General features: G+C 38.7%; 1 protein-coding gene and 1 non-coding gene across 5 annotated transcripts in view; one reads left to right on the top strand and one right to left on the bottom strand.

Annotated features, from left to right (window-relative positions):
- APLP2 (amyloid beta precursor like protein 2) overlaps positions 1 to 13,273 on the bottom strand; it is an 86,274-nt gene that overhangs the window by 58,053 nt on the left and 14,948 nt on the right. The gene's annotated exons all lie outside the window — the stretch shown is intronic.
- LOC131822911 (U6 spliceosomal RNA) lies at positions 10,169 to 10,271 on the top strand. The gene has a single exon (XR_009350388.1). It is a non-coding gene; the product is annotated as a U6 spliceosomal RNA (small nuclear RNA).

Below are 13,273 nucleotides of genomic sequence, written 5' to 3'. Positions count from 1 at the left end.
ACATTGAAATGATTATATCTCAGATATACTGGGTTAAATAAAATATAATGGTCAAACTAATTTCATCTAGTTTTGTTTTGTTTTTTGTTTTTTTTAAAGTAGGCTCCACATTCAACATGGGGTTTGAATTCACAACCCTAAGACAAGAGTCACATGCTCTATGAACAAGCCAGCCTGGTTCCCCTACCTATTTTATGATTTTTTTAAAAATGTCAACTAGAACAATTTTAACTACATATACATGGCTTGCATTTATTTCTGGGAGACAGTTCTGTGCTCAATGTTCAGTTAGCATTATGCTAGAAGGTATGACCCAAATGACCTTTTTCATTCCATATAAATGCATTTTCCTTTCTTTCATCATGAAGTCTAAGGCTAGCAAGAGTTTCCAGTGATCAGAAGAATGAGGTAGGTACTCAGAGAGTTCCTTCAGAAATCTTCAAGTTGTTAAGACTTAAATGGGTTAAGGGCCACAAAGCTTCCCTGAAAAAGCTAGACTAGTTCAAAAGAGACAAGGGTTACAAGTAAAATAATGAAGAGGAATTAGATAGGAAGAAGTCATTTCTTGAGACATTTCTCCTTATAAGAGATTCAATATTAAAAGCCAAGGGTATGTGTGTGTGTGTGTGTGTGTAGGATTCAGTATAAGTTATGTAAGTGGGTTAAGTGCCAAGAGCCAAAGTTCTTATTTTAACCAACTGGGCGGGGGTGGGGGTAAGAGTGGACACTCTCCTTCATCCCCCAAGCTTCTTAGATCCACAATTATGAAAGGAACTGTCACTGAGACATCAACAAACAAATCCCTCTTCTTTCAGGCTTCTGACAACCACAGAACAAAATCCAAGGGCCATCCAAAGACTATAAAAATAACCAGAATAGAGCATATATGTTACAATGTTCACATCCCACAGGAATTGCTGATTCAGTTATTTTTGTTTTAAGTCAGTAAACATTTCAAGGGAGCAGGCTCTAAAGACAATAAAATGAACAATTCACAAGTCCTCATATGCATAAAGGCTCCACTTGGTAGGGCAGACAATTCTGTAAACAAAATGATCCTAATAAAGAAGGAAAGCTTCTTCAACTCTGTCACGTTATATAGGAGGTCCCCAACTTCTGACTGGTTTCTAAATGACAGTTAAAAGTTAAGCCTGGGCACCTGCGTGGCTCAGTGGGTTAAGCCTCTGCCTTTGGCTCAGGTCATGGTCTCAAAGTCCTGGGATGGAACCCCGCATCGGGCTCTCTGCTCAGCAGGGAGCCTGCTTCCCTTCCTCTCTCTCTCTCTCTCTCTCTGCCTGCCTCTCAGCCTACTTGTGATCTCGCTCTGTCATATAAATAAATAAAATCTTTAAAAAAAAAAAGTTAAGCCGAAATAAAAGGGGCAGTGATGGTACCCCTGGTTTCTACAGGTGTAATATTGTAAACTGGGAGTCCACTTTTCTGAACAATTATGAAAATAAGAGGAAAACAAGAAGACACAAGTGCTATTATAAACTTAAGTATCTCGATCATAAAAGTTCTTTTGGAGTGTTTCCTTCATGGGCAAGAGTGGCTGAGGCTTCTTAAAATATTTAAATCTACGGAAGTACAGAGAGATGACATCTTTTCTTGGAAAACTTCCCTGGAACAAACTACAGTACCCTTTGTGGCTCTAAAAACTTGGGTATTTCCTTCAAGTTTACACACCTGGATGATTCATTACACATGAATGCGTCAGTCAATACGGGGAAGGAGGCAGGCATTTTTCCAAAGATACATATTTAGTGTACCTATTCCTTCCTTATTCCTAGTGTATTTATTCCTTACTTCTAAATTCAGCTAACTTTTCTGGAAAACTCGGGCATTTCCATACTCCTTGTAGCCTTCCCCTGAGTGCTGATTTTCTTAAAAATCCAACTAATCATTTTTTTTTCCTGTAGCAATCAAACCATCCTTTCCTTCGGCTAAAAAACCTCTTTCCTTTGATGATTTACAGACATTGCCCAGGCCAAGCGTAATTACTTGCTGTTTATAATAACATGCCATTTTAATTTTAATTCAAACACATCATAAAAGCAAATCCATAAAAGGCAGACGACAGCTTGGCAACCATCAGCAATTTCCAAACTATTGTATTGTGGATGAAAAATTGACAACCATCTTGCTAAACTGATTTCACATATTTCCAAATAGTTAAAAAGTCACACCAAATAGTAAAAAGCCTTTATTCTTTTAATGTATCACTACAAGCCACAATCTTATATATGTACCTATGTTATGTATACACAAACATATATATGTATGAATACACAAATTCAACAGTTCTTCAAAATTTACCCAATGAAAACTGAATATAGTTTGAGAGCAACAACAACCACACCACTGTATGAAACACTAATTCTACCACAAGTGTTTATATGTCCTTAGTAGATTGGCCTCTAAATGATGTCAACCCAAACACTCTAAGGAAATTATTTCTACCAACACAGTGCCCGCACCATAACACACCCACTCCCACACAATATCTCCTCAGCATTTATGCACAGAGGTAATTTTCAGCACATATGAGAACTTGAATAGCACACATACTTTGTCTATAAAAATCTCTCATTTTTCTCCTAAACAGTCTTACAAAGTCAACAGAACTAGTTCACCTTAAACCCTTCAAGGACTAGCAGGTCAAGCAGCTATTTATGTATAGTAATATCTGGTATCTTAGTACCTCAGCCAAATTTGAGCAATCCAGGTTGGCATGTATCAGAATGACTCTCCTTTCACTCTCCTTGTCTCTTGGGAACAGCTATTAAGTAGCTCAATGAAAGAATTTTTGCAACTCATCTCTAATACTTAATGCCAGGATGTAAGCAAGTGTTCCTATTAGGTTAAACTTCCTTCTTTGGCCCTATGAAAAAAACTGGATTCAAACAAGGCTACTAGTTGTCTACAAAACATCACAGAAGCCCTGTGTTAATCTCAGTAATATTTAACAGAATAATCTACTTGGCCAACAATGAACTCAACCTATGATGGTATAAAATAATGCAACCTTATTGACCTTCTGATCACTTATCTCTGCTTTCTTCTAAACATTTGCTCCCATTAAACACTGTCCCACATACTGGATATGGCACTGATGTGATATCCAATGAAATATATTCTCACAAATTACCAAGTAAAAAGAATGCTAAAAATACTATAGGTATAATATTATCTTCTAATAAGGGGCACCTGTGTGGCTCAGTTGGTTAAGCATCTGACTTGGTTTTGGCTCAAGTCATGACCTTGGAGTTTTAAGATCGAGCCTGCATCAGGCTCCGGGTTCAGTGTGCAGTCTGCTTGTGATTCTTTCCCTCTCACTCTGCCCATTTCCCTGCTTCCTCGCTTGTTCTCGCTCTCAAATAAATAAATAAAATCTCTAATAAAAGTAAAAATAATAATGTATATGAAGCAACCATCATTACCTCAAATGGGACTTGAAGTTTATATTCCATTTCCTATAGCTTCTTGGAGACATAAATGCTGCTCTCATAATATCAGATTACCATAGGGATATTTTCATGAAATCCAGTCTGCCACTAGAGCTACAATATGCTTTCACTTCCATTATTCTGTGACAAGTTCAACTTCTTCACTCATTACATATACATAAATAAAACCACATGTAATGGCTTAACTTGGCTAGGAGCTTATCAGGTTTTGCATCTTTTAAAATCAATACTTAAAACATTTTAATCTGATTTTTATCTCTCCTGATTACTATTTACATTTTTTAAAAACAACACTAACCAATCTTCAGTATCAATGACTTTTATCAATTCACAAAATTAATCTTTCATAATGATAGCTCAGCAGGATATTTTATTAATGTAGATTCTCAGGAACCTAACCAAGCCTCATTTTTCTTAGAGTTGCTATAAGAAGAGGTGCCTGACTCGCCCAGTCAGTACAGCATGTTAACTCTTGATCTCGGTCGTGACTTTGATCCCCACACTGTGTGCAGACATTAAAGAAAAAAAAAAAGGAGCTGCTATAAGGAAAAACATTATATAGCATTATAAAGCATAAACCATCTTCAAAAGGGAGTGGGGATAGGGCAAGGTCCAACCAGACCATCAAAGAGTCTGTTATGAAAAGCAGTTTTCAGGTCACTTAAAATCTGCCATGAGCAATAAATACTTATTCCAAGAGATAATTTCATTCCAACTTTCTCTTTCTCCTCTTTTCAAAAGGGTTGAAATCTCTCTGCCTATGGACGAACAGAGAGGTGATAGTGGCAGACAAAAATGTGAGACTAAAACGGCAACCCACATGAAACTTTCCTCAAGAAAACCATAGTCTCCTTCCCATCTGAAGGAAGCCTGGTGCTACTTGAGCACTGTTGCCAGATCTTCCAATTTCTCAAAAACTGAAAGGAATTTTAACATATAAATCCATGTTATTTGGAAGGTTTTTGTTTTGTTTTGTTTTGTTTTTTGGTGATTTTATTTTCAAGTGCTCTTTACACCCAATGTGGGACTCAAACTCACAACCCTGAGATCGAGTCACATACTCCACTGGCTGAACCAGCCAGGCGCCCTGGAAATGGTGATGTTCAATTTGAATTTAAAATACAATGAAGTCCAACATGGTGACAGCCAATTAAAACAGAAGTCCAGGCCACATGCTGTCTGCTGACCACAGGTTTTGCATCTCTATCTGGTGCTTAGATACCAGGAATCACAGCTAGTAGAGATGACAGTTAATTTCAGAAGCCTAAAAGTCATCAAACACCTAACACCCAAAAGTTATAGTACAAACTAAAATTAATCCCATGTCGATTATAAAAAATTGGATTACAGAAATTTATGTTAGAGACCTAAAGACTTAATATTAAGATGACAATACTACTCAAAGTAATCTACCAGTTCAGTGCAATCCCTATCAGACTCTCAAGTGTTTTCTGCATAAATTTTTTTAGAAATCTTAAAATTCAGGGGCGCCTGGGTGGCTCAGTGGGTTAAAGCCTCTGCCTTCAGCTCAGGACATGATCTCAGGGTCCTGGGATCGAGCCCCGCATCGGGCTCTCTGCTCAGTAGGGAGCCTGCTTCTCTCTCTCTCTCTCTCTGCCTGCCTCTCTGCCTACTTGTGATCTCTGTCTGTCAAATAAATAAATAAAATCTTTAAAAAAAAAAAAAAAGAAAGAAATCTTAAAATTCATATGGAACCTTACTCTCTCAAAAAAGACCAAAGTTAGAAGACTTAAACTTCCTGACTTCAAAACCTACCACAAAGCTACCTATAGTAATAAAACCAGTGTGGTACTAGCATTAAAAAAGGACATACAGAATGGAGAACTCAGAAACAAACGCCTGCACATATAATCAAATGATTTTTAACAAGGGTGCCAAGACCATTCAAAAGGGAAAGGACAAGCTTTTTGACAAATATTGATGGGAAAAACTGGACAGTCACCTGCAAAAGAATGAAGCTGGATCCTTACTTTAAACCACAAACAAGAATGAACTCAAAATGGGTCAAAGACCTAAACACAAGAGCTAAAAAGACAAAACTGAGGGTAGAGCCTGACATGGGGCTCGATCGCAGAACCCTGAAATTATAAGCTGAGTCAAAGTAAGACACTTAGCTGACTGAGCCACCCAGGCGCCCCAAAAGATAAAAATCTTATAAGAAAACATAAGGGTGGGGCACCAGTGTGGCTCAGCAGGTTAAAGCCTCTGCCTTCAGGTCAGGTCATGATCCCAGCATTAAGCTCTCTGCTCAGCAAGGAGCCGCCCCCCCCATCTCTCTGCCTGCCTCTCTGCCTACTTGTGATCTCTGTCTGTCAAATAAATAACCTCTTTAAAAAAAAAAAAAAACAGAAAGAAAGAAAGAAAGAAAGAAAACATAAGGGCAATCTTCACATTTTATTTGGCAATGATCCCTTAGATAATGACACCAAAAACAAAGACACACATACACAGAGAGACACACACACACAACAGCTGAACTGGACTTTATCAAAATAAAAAACTTCTGTACAAAGGACACTATCAAGAGAGTAAAGACAACCCAAAGAATGGGAGAAAATATTCACAAGTCACATATCTGATAAGGGATGAATATTTAGAACATATAAAGAACTCCTACAACTCAACAACAAAAAGCCAATTCAAAAATGCATAAGACTTGAATAAACACTTCTCCAAAGATACACAAAATGGCCAACATGAAAAGATGCTCCACATTACTAAGCTTTAGGGAAATGAAAATCACCATGAGATACCATCTCAAACCCATTAGGATAGCTATTACCCAAAAAACCAGAAACAACCAGAGTCAAGAATGTGGAGGAATTAGAACCCTTGCACGTTGATGATGAGAATGTAAAATGGAGCAACCACTATGGAAAACAGTTCAGTTTCCAAAAAGCTCCACAAAGAATTTCCATATGAGCCAGCAATTTCACTTTTCAGTACATATCCAGAAGAACTGAAACAGGAACTCAGATACAAGTATACCCATGTTCACAGCAACAGTATTCACAAGAGCCAGAATAAAAACATCCCAAATGACCATCAACAGATAATGAATAAGCAGAATGTGGTATATATACATACAATGGAATATTATTCAGCTTTAAAAAGGAATGCCATTCTGATACATTTACTTTGAAAACAGTATAATGTTTCTAAGACCATGTATAAGAATTGACAAATTCATAAGAGAGGTTTCCAGGGGGGTTTCGGGTTGGGGAGAGACAGCAAGTTAGTGTGTAATGAGTACAGAATTTCTGTTTCAAAGCTGAAAAGTTCTGGAAATGGACAATGCTGGTGGTTGCAGGGGACTGTGAATGTACTTAATGCCACTGATCTATACACTTAAAACTGACCACTTTAACCATTTTGTTATGTATATATTACCAAAAAAAAAAATTTATGGGGCACTTGGGTGGCTCAGTTGATTAAGCGTCCAGCTCTTGATTTCAGCTCCGGTCATAATCTCAGGGTTGTGAGATAGAGCCCTATGTCGGGCTCCATGCTGGGCGCGAAGCCTGCTTAATTTTCTCTCTCCCTCTACCCTTCCCCACCAACACACATGAATGCACAATCTCTCTCTTACCAAAAAAAAAGGGAGGGGGGAGGAAAAGGAAAAGAAATTTCAATAGTCCAGTTCAGAGAAATTTCTGTATCTTTAGGCTGACATATTTAATGTATCTGGAAGTAAGCCCTAGAAATAAGTTTTTTAAAAAAGATAAACTAGACTAAAATCATCTATGTTAAAAGACTGGAGAAGCAGTATCATTTTTCCAACAACATAAAAGGCTTCTTTCATTTATCATTTTGGAAACTATATGCTGCTTTCACCTATAGTGTTATCTGTCATGTCCCAGTGCCTGCATATAGCAATTTAATAAATATGGGCTAATGAAGACTACGAAGAACTTCAAATGAACCAATTCCCATGGAGAGTCTTCAAATTTAGAACAAGTTATGACAAAGATTCTTTTAAATGTCAACTTAAGATATAGCTAAAATGGTTTAAAAAAAAAAAAGGCGACATCCACTGCATATTAGAAAAAAAACAGAAATATGAATATCCAATTATAAAGGAAAGAATTCAATAAATTATAGCTAAATTACAGAATAGGAAGATTCTTGCTTTTATATATAATTCTTGGAAAAGTGGGCAAGTTCAAAGATATGAACATTATTTGGGGGTTCTGCTACTAGAAAGGTAATGATTTATTCAAATCTCAATTACTCCCAGTCTTTCAGGACAAAAAATATCCTTGAAAACTTGATACCAGAATCTAAAAACATTCCATCATAGGGGTGCCTAGCTGGCTCAGTCATAAAAGCATGCGACTCGTGGCCTCAGGATCATGAGTTCAAGTACCAGGCTGGGCCTGGAGGCTACTTAAAATAAAAAAAATAGTAGTAATAAGGGTGCCTGCATGGCTCAGTAGTTTTAGCATCTCCTTCTGTTCAGGTCATGATCCCAGAGTCCTGGGATCAAGCCCCGCCTCCCATCCCTGCTCTGTGAGGAGTCTGCTTCTCCCTCTCTATCCCTCCTCTGCCCTCCCCCCACCTGACCCGGTGCTTACTCACTCTCTCGCACATGCACTCTCTCAAACACATGTTTTTTTTTAAATAGGATTAATACATAAAAACACTCCCTCACTTTTCCAACATAATTGAGCCCACTGAGTGTTCACCTAACTTCAAAGACTTTCCAGAAAGCACCAAGTAAGTACCAATACATTATACCATCCGCTTTTTATCAACACAGTAAGCACTGTGCTTCTCATTTTTTTCACTCATTCTTATAAAATAAGGGCAAAATACAATCATATATTCAAGTTGTAATGCCAATACTGCAAATAACCCAACCACTGGTAAACAGTATTCTTCTGCAGTGTAAGCGTTAAGTACTATGTATTCAGGGTATGGAAGGCAACTTGTGGGGGCGGATGAAATATAAATATTTAAATATTTATTTAAAAATGCAGGGAGGGCCGCTGCAGGATCAATCCCCTCTAAGTTTCATCCACCTCCGAGCACACCATGGCCGGGCCCCTGAGCACCCTGCTGGCTACCCTGGCCCTGACTCTGGCCCTGGTATGAGCAGGAGCCTGTTTCCAATGGTGGAAGCCCCATGGGACGCTGACCACATCAAAGAGGAGGATGTACAGCAGGCACTGAACTTCACCCTCGCCAAGTTCAACAAGGTGAGCAAGGGCGTGTACCGCAGCTGCGCACTCCAGGTGGAGCTTGCCCGAAAGCAAGCTGTGGCTGGGATGAACAACTTCTTAGATGTGAAGACTGGCCAAACCAGATGTACCAAGTCCCAGCCCAACGTGGACAGCCGTCCCTTTCATGATGAGCCACACCCAATGAAGAAAATGCTCTGGGGGCGTCCAGGTGGCTTCATCGATTAAAGGTCCGCCTTCAGCTCAGGTCATGATCCCAGGATCCTGGAATGGGAGTCCCCCATCAGGGTCCCTGCTCAGTGGGGAGCCTGCTTCTCCCTCTCTCTCTGTCTCTCCTCCAAATGATTCTAATAAGTTAAATATTTAAAAAGAAAGAAAGAAAAGAGAGAGAGAGAGAGAAAGAAAGAGAGAAAGCAAGCACTCTAAGCCCTCTGCTGTTTTCAGGTATACACTGTCCCCCGTAGGGCAGGACCTCCGTGATGAAGTCTAGCTGCCAGAATGCACAGAGGACCCTGTGACAGGCTGGTCTGCTCGGCACCCTTCTCCTACTCCACTCCCCCCTTGTAGAGTTCCTAAGCCTTGGAAGGGTGGCCCTGCGCAGGCGATGTCCCCTTCAGTGTATTGGCCCCAGGACACGAGCAGAGAGGGTTCTGGGGCATTTACTGAACACTAAGTGACTATAACTCCTTTCCTTTAATTGTCTTCCAAATGCACCAATATGTAGTATGCATGTTCTGCTCTATCTTACATCATGTTACTTTTTAGTAACATCAGCTAAAAATAATAATAAAATTTTTTAAAATGCAGGAGTTCAAAAGCCCCAAACCATGAAGGGTGATTCAACTAAAAGTGATGTAAAATACTTAACGCCCTGGAAAGTTACTCAATACGTGAAATGGGGGGAACATATAAACATATGTTTATTCCTCTTTATAAACATATAAAGAGGAATCTACTTTAAAAATTAAGATGTTTAAAAAACAAAAGTGGGAAAAATAAGTTATTCATCTAATTGGTAAATTCTTTAATAGGTTAATTTCTTTATTTTTATTTGTTTTGCCTTACCTGTCTTTTCTAAATTTTTCACAATGACTGTGTGTTTTTTCTTTAACACACAGACACACACTAAGGGTCACTTTTAATAATCATTTGTAAAGAGTCAATTGAGAACCTCAGTCGTTATTTTTTAAATAGTTTTATTTTTTTGGAATCTCTACACCGAACATGGGTCTTTAACTCATGACCGCAAGATCAAGAGTCACATGTTCTTCCAACTGAGCCAACCAGGTGCCCCCAGAATCTCAAACATTTTTCAAGATTTTAAGAATTGACAAATAGGTTTCTGAGACAGATCATACACATTCGAGACCTAACAATAGGACAATTACTAATAATGGTTTGATGGTGGAGAAACTACGGGCCTGAGGACAGTTTCCCTTGCCTTTCTGATTACTAAGAATCATCTCGTATAATGTTTTACCTAAATTTTGGCTGTCAGGAGCTTGCTTCAGCAACACATGCACTAAAGTTGGAACAATATAGAGAGGATTAGCAGGGCCTCTGCACCAGGATGACACAAATTTGTGAACCGTTCCATATTTTCACTGAAACTAATATTATACTGTGTGATAATGGGAATAACAATAAAGCCTTACAAAAATAAACAAATTTTTAAAAATGAATGTTGACTATCGGATAACCTTCTCTGGAGACATCTGAGCTTTCCCAACCTGGGCTTTCCTTTCCCCGGGGATCTGATCCAAGCCATCTGTCCCACCAGCCAGCACAAACTTGAGAACAAGTTCATCACTTCCTGAATCATGACCTTGGTCAAGTAACTTTACCTGAACACATCCCAGTTCCTAAATCTGTAAGACAAGGATAACCACAGTTCCCATTCTCAGGATCATTTCAAGGTTTCAATGAATATATGTAAAGCACTATTCAGAGGGACGCCTGGGTGGCTCAGTTGGTTAAGTGTCTGCCTTTGGCTAAGGTCATGATCTCAGGGTCCAGGGACCCAGCCCCACATCCGGCTCCTTGCCCAATGGGAAGCCTGCTTCTCCCTATTCCACTCCCCCTGCTTGTGTCCCTCTCTCACTGTTTCTCTGTCAAATTAAAAAAAAAAAAAATTTTAAGACACTATACATAATAATTGCACCATAAACAGATCATTATTATTACTCCAACAATCACTAGAATCTACTACTCTATTCCTGATTGTCTGTTCTTCCCTAACTATGTAAATTCACTTAAGTTCTCTCTGTAAATTCCCAGGAAATATCTAATTTCAAGGGAATTAACTTCCAGTTATGCTCAACTAGGTAATTCAGACCAACCACCCTAATGAGGACAACCAGAAGAGCAATACAAAATATGAAAATCACCTGCTCAAAGGCAGCAGAGATCTAAAATGACAGTAAAGAATTAACGAGAATAAAGGCTCAGGCAGACAGGCACAGCTTGCAGAGTTTTCTTTCTCTGAGGAAACAGAAAGATTCTGAGGAGAGTATCTAAGTAGTGCTTTTGATGCACAGAAGGACTAAAGGGAAAGGGACTGGAGTCCAGGGCTGGAGGAACAGGGGAAGGGAAGTATACCTGGAGAACCTAAAATTAGAAGTTGATACTACAAAGCAGACTAAACCAAGAATGGTGACAGGCCTTCCCAGAGATTGCAGCTCAGCTTCTAACAATCTAAATCCATGAAATGAAAAGGAGATCCTGGACTGCTACTATCCCCAAGCTTCAGGAAGAAGCGAATGGAATGCTCCTTACAGTATAACATTAGCTTAGGCCTCAAATTAGCCTATAGGGCATGTGTGTAAATAAAGTGTCTGGCACATAATCAAAACTACTTTGACAAAAAAGGAGACATGAATGAAAACCAAAATAAATAGATCTTAGTTTAAAAAAAAAAAACAGGGACCCCAAGATACTGAAATTATCAGACACAGACCTATATATTTCCCATGGTCAAAGACACAGAAGACAAAAACTGAGAATTTCAGCTATGATCTAGAAACACTTAGAAAAATTTTTAATTATGCAGTACTGGATGATTCAGTTGGTTACACACCTGCCTTCAGCTCAGCTCATGATCTCAGGGTCCTAGGACTGAGTCCCCCAATAGGCTTCGTGCTCAGCGGGGTTTTCTCCCTCTGCCTGCCACTCTCCCTGCTTGTGTTCTCACTCTCTCTCTGGCAAATAAAATTTTTTAAAAGTTTTTTAAATTATAAAATTGAAACTACAGTAACTGAAATTAAGAACTTGATTGGTGGGCTTCAAGGCAGATCAGATACAGCTGAAAAAATTATTAGTAAGCAGAAAAATGAGCCAGAAGAAAATCTATCAAATGAGACCTGGAGAGACACAGTGGACACAGTGACATCTAAGGTATTGTTTTTGGAGTCCCACAGGGAAAGAGAGAATCAGACAGAAACAATATTTAAATGCTTAAAAAGAAAATGGCTGGGAATTTTCTAAAACTGATGAAAGGCATCAAACCACAGACTCAAGAAGCTTTTTTTTAATTATTTTTTTAAATTTATTTATTTTATTTATTTATTTATTTAGAGAGACAGAGAACACTCAAGTGGGGAGTCTCAATGTCCTCTCAATAAGGGAGAGAACAATAGAGAATATTAAGTAGGGTCCATACCCAGAACAGAGCCTGATGCAGGTTTCAATCTCACAACCCGGAGACCATGACCTGGGCTAAAATCAAGAGTGAGGTATTTGAACTACCCAGGAGCCCCAAGGAGAACACATTTTTTTTTTTTAAAAACTCCTTCTAAGTATAGAATAGAAAAATTGCTGAAAATCAGATTCAAAGAGAAAAGCTTAAAAGTAGAGACTTAAGAATACGTTACTTTCAAAGGAGGGTAATTATACTGACAACAAATTCCAGTTACTGATAACATTCAATATCGGGATATTGGTAACAAAGTATCAGGAATGGAGTAAGTACTTAAAGATGATGAAATAAATTCTATTTCCAATGAACCTATCTTGCAAGAAAGATAGTGAAAAAGGTATTTGGTAAAAGAATATGACAACAGCCAACCTACCCTTAAAAAAATTCTAACACGGGGCGCCTGGGTGGCTCAGTGGGTTAAAGCCTCTGCCTTCGGCTCAGGTCATGATCTCAGGGTCCTGGGATTGAGGCCTCTACTCGGCAGGAAGCCTGCTTCCTCCTCTCTCTCTGCCTGCCTCTCTGCCTACTTGTGATCTCTGTCTGTCAAATAAATAAATAAAAATCTTTTAAAAAAAATTCTAACATGTTTTGGAAGATAAAAAATTACCCAAGAAAGGTCAGAGATGCAAGAGGTATAAAAAAATCATGAAAACAATAAATATGGAAAATTAGAGGCTCTCAATCTTACCACAAAATTGAATTACCTAAGGAGTTTTTAGAAAATACTAATGCTTGACCCCCTCTATTCAGAGGTCCAGATGTCATTGGTCTGAACTACAGCCAGCCATCTGTGTTCTGCAGAAGTTACCTAAACAATACCAGTGCACCTCCAGAGTCAATAGCCACTGACCTAAATTCATTTGACAATATGGAACATGGTTTGTGTAACATCTTCTGGGGTTTAAAATGAA

The sequence above is a fragment of the Mustela lutreola genome, chromosome 1 (assembly GCF_030435805.1).
Source record: "Mustela lutreola isolate mMusLut2 chromosome 1, mMusLut2.pri, whole genome shotgun sequence".
Lineage (NCBI taxonomy): Eukaryota > Metazoa > Chordata > Mammalia > Carnivora > Mustelidae > Mustela > Mustela lutreola.
Note: the sequence above shows the minus strand (reverse complement) of the source record. Positions and strands in the feature narration are given on the sequence as shown.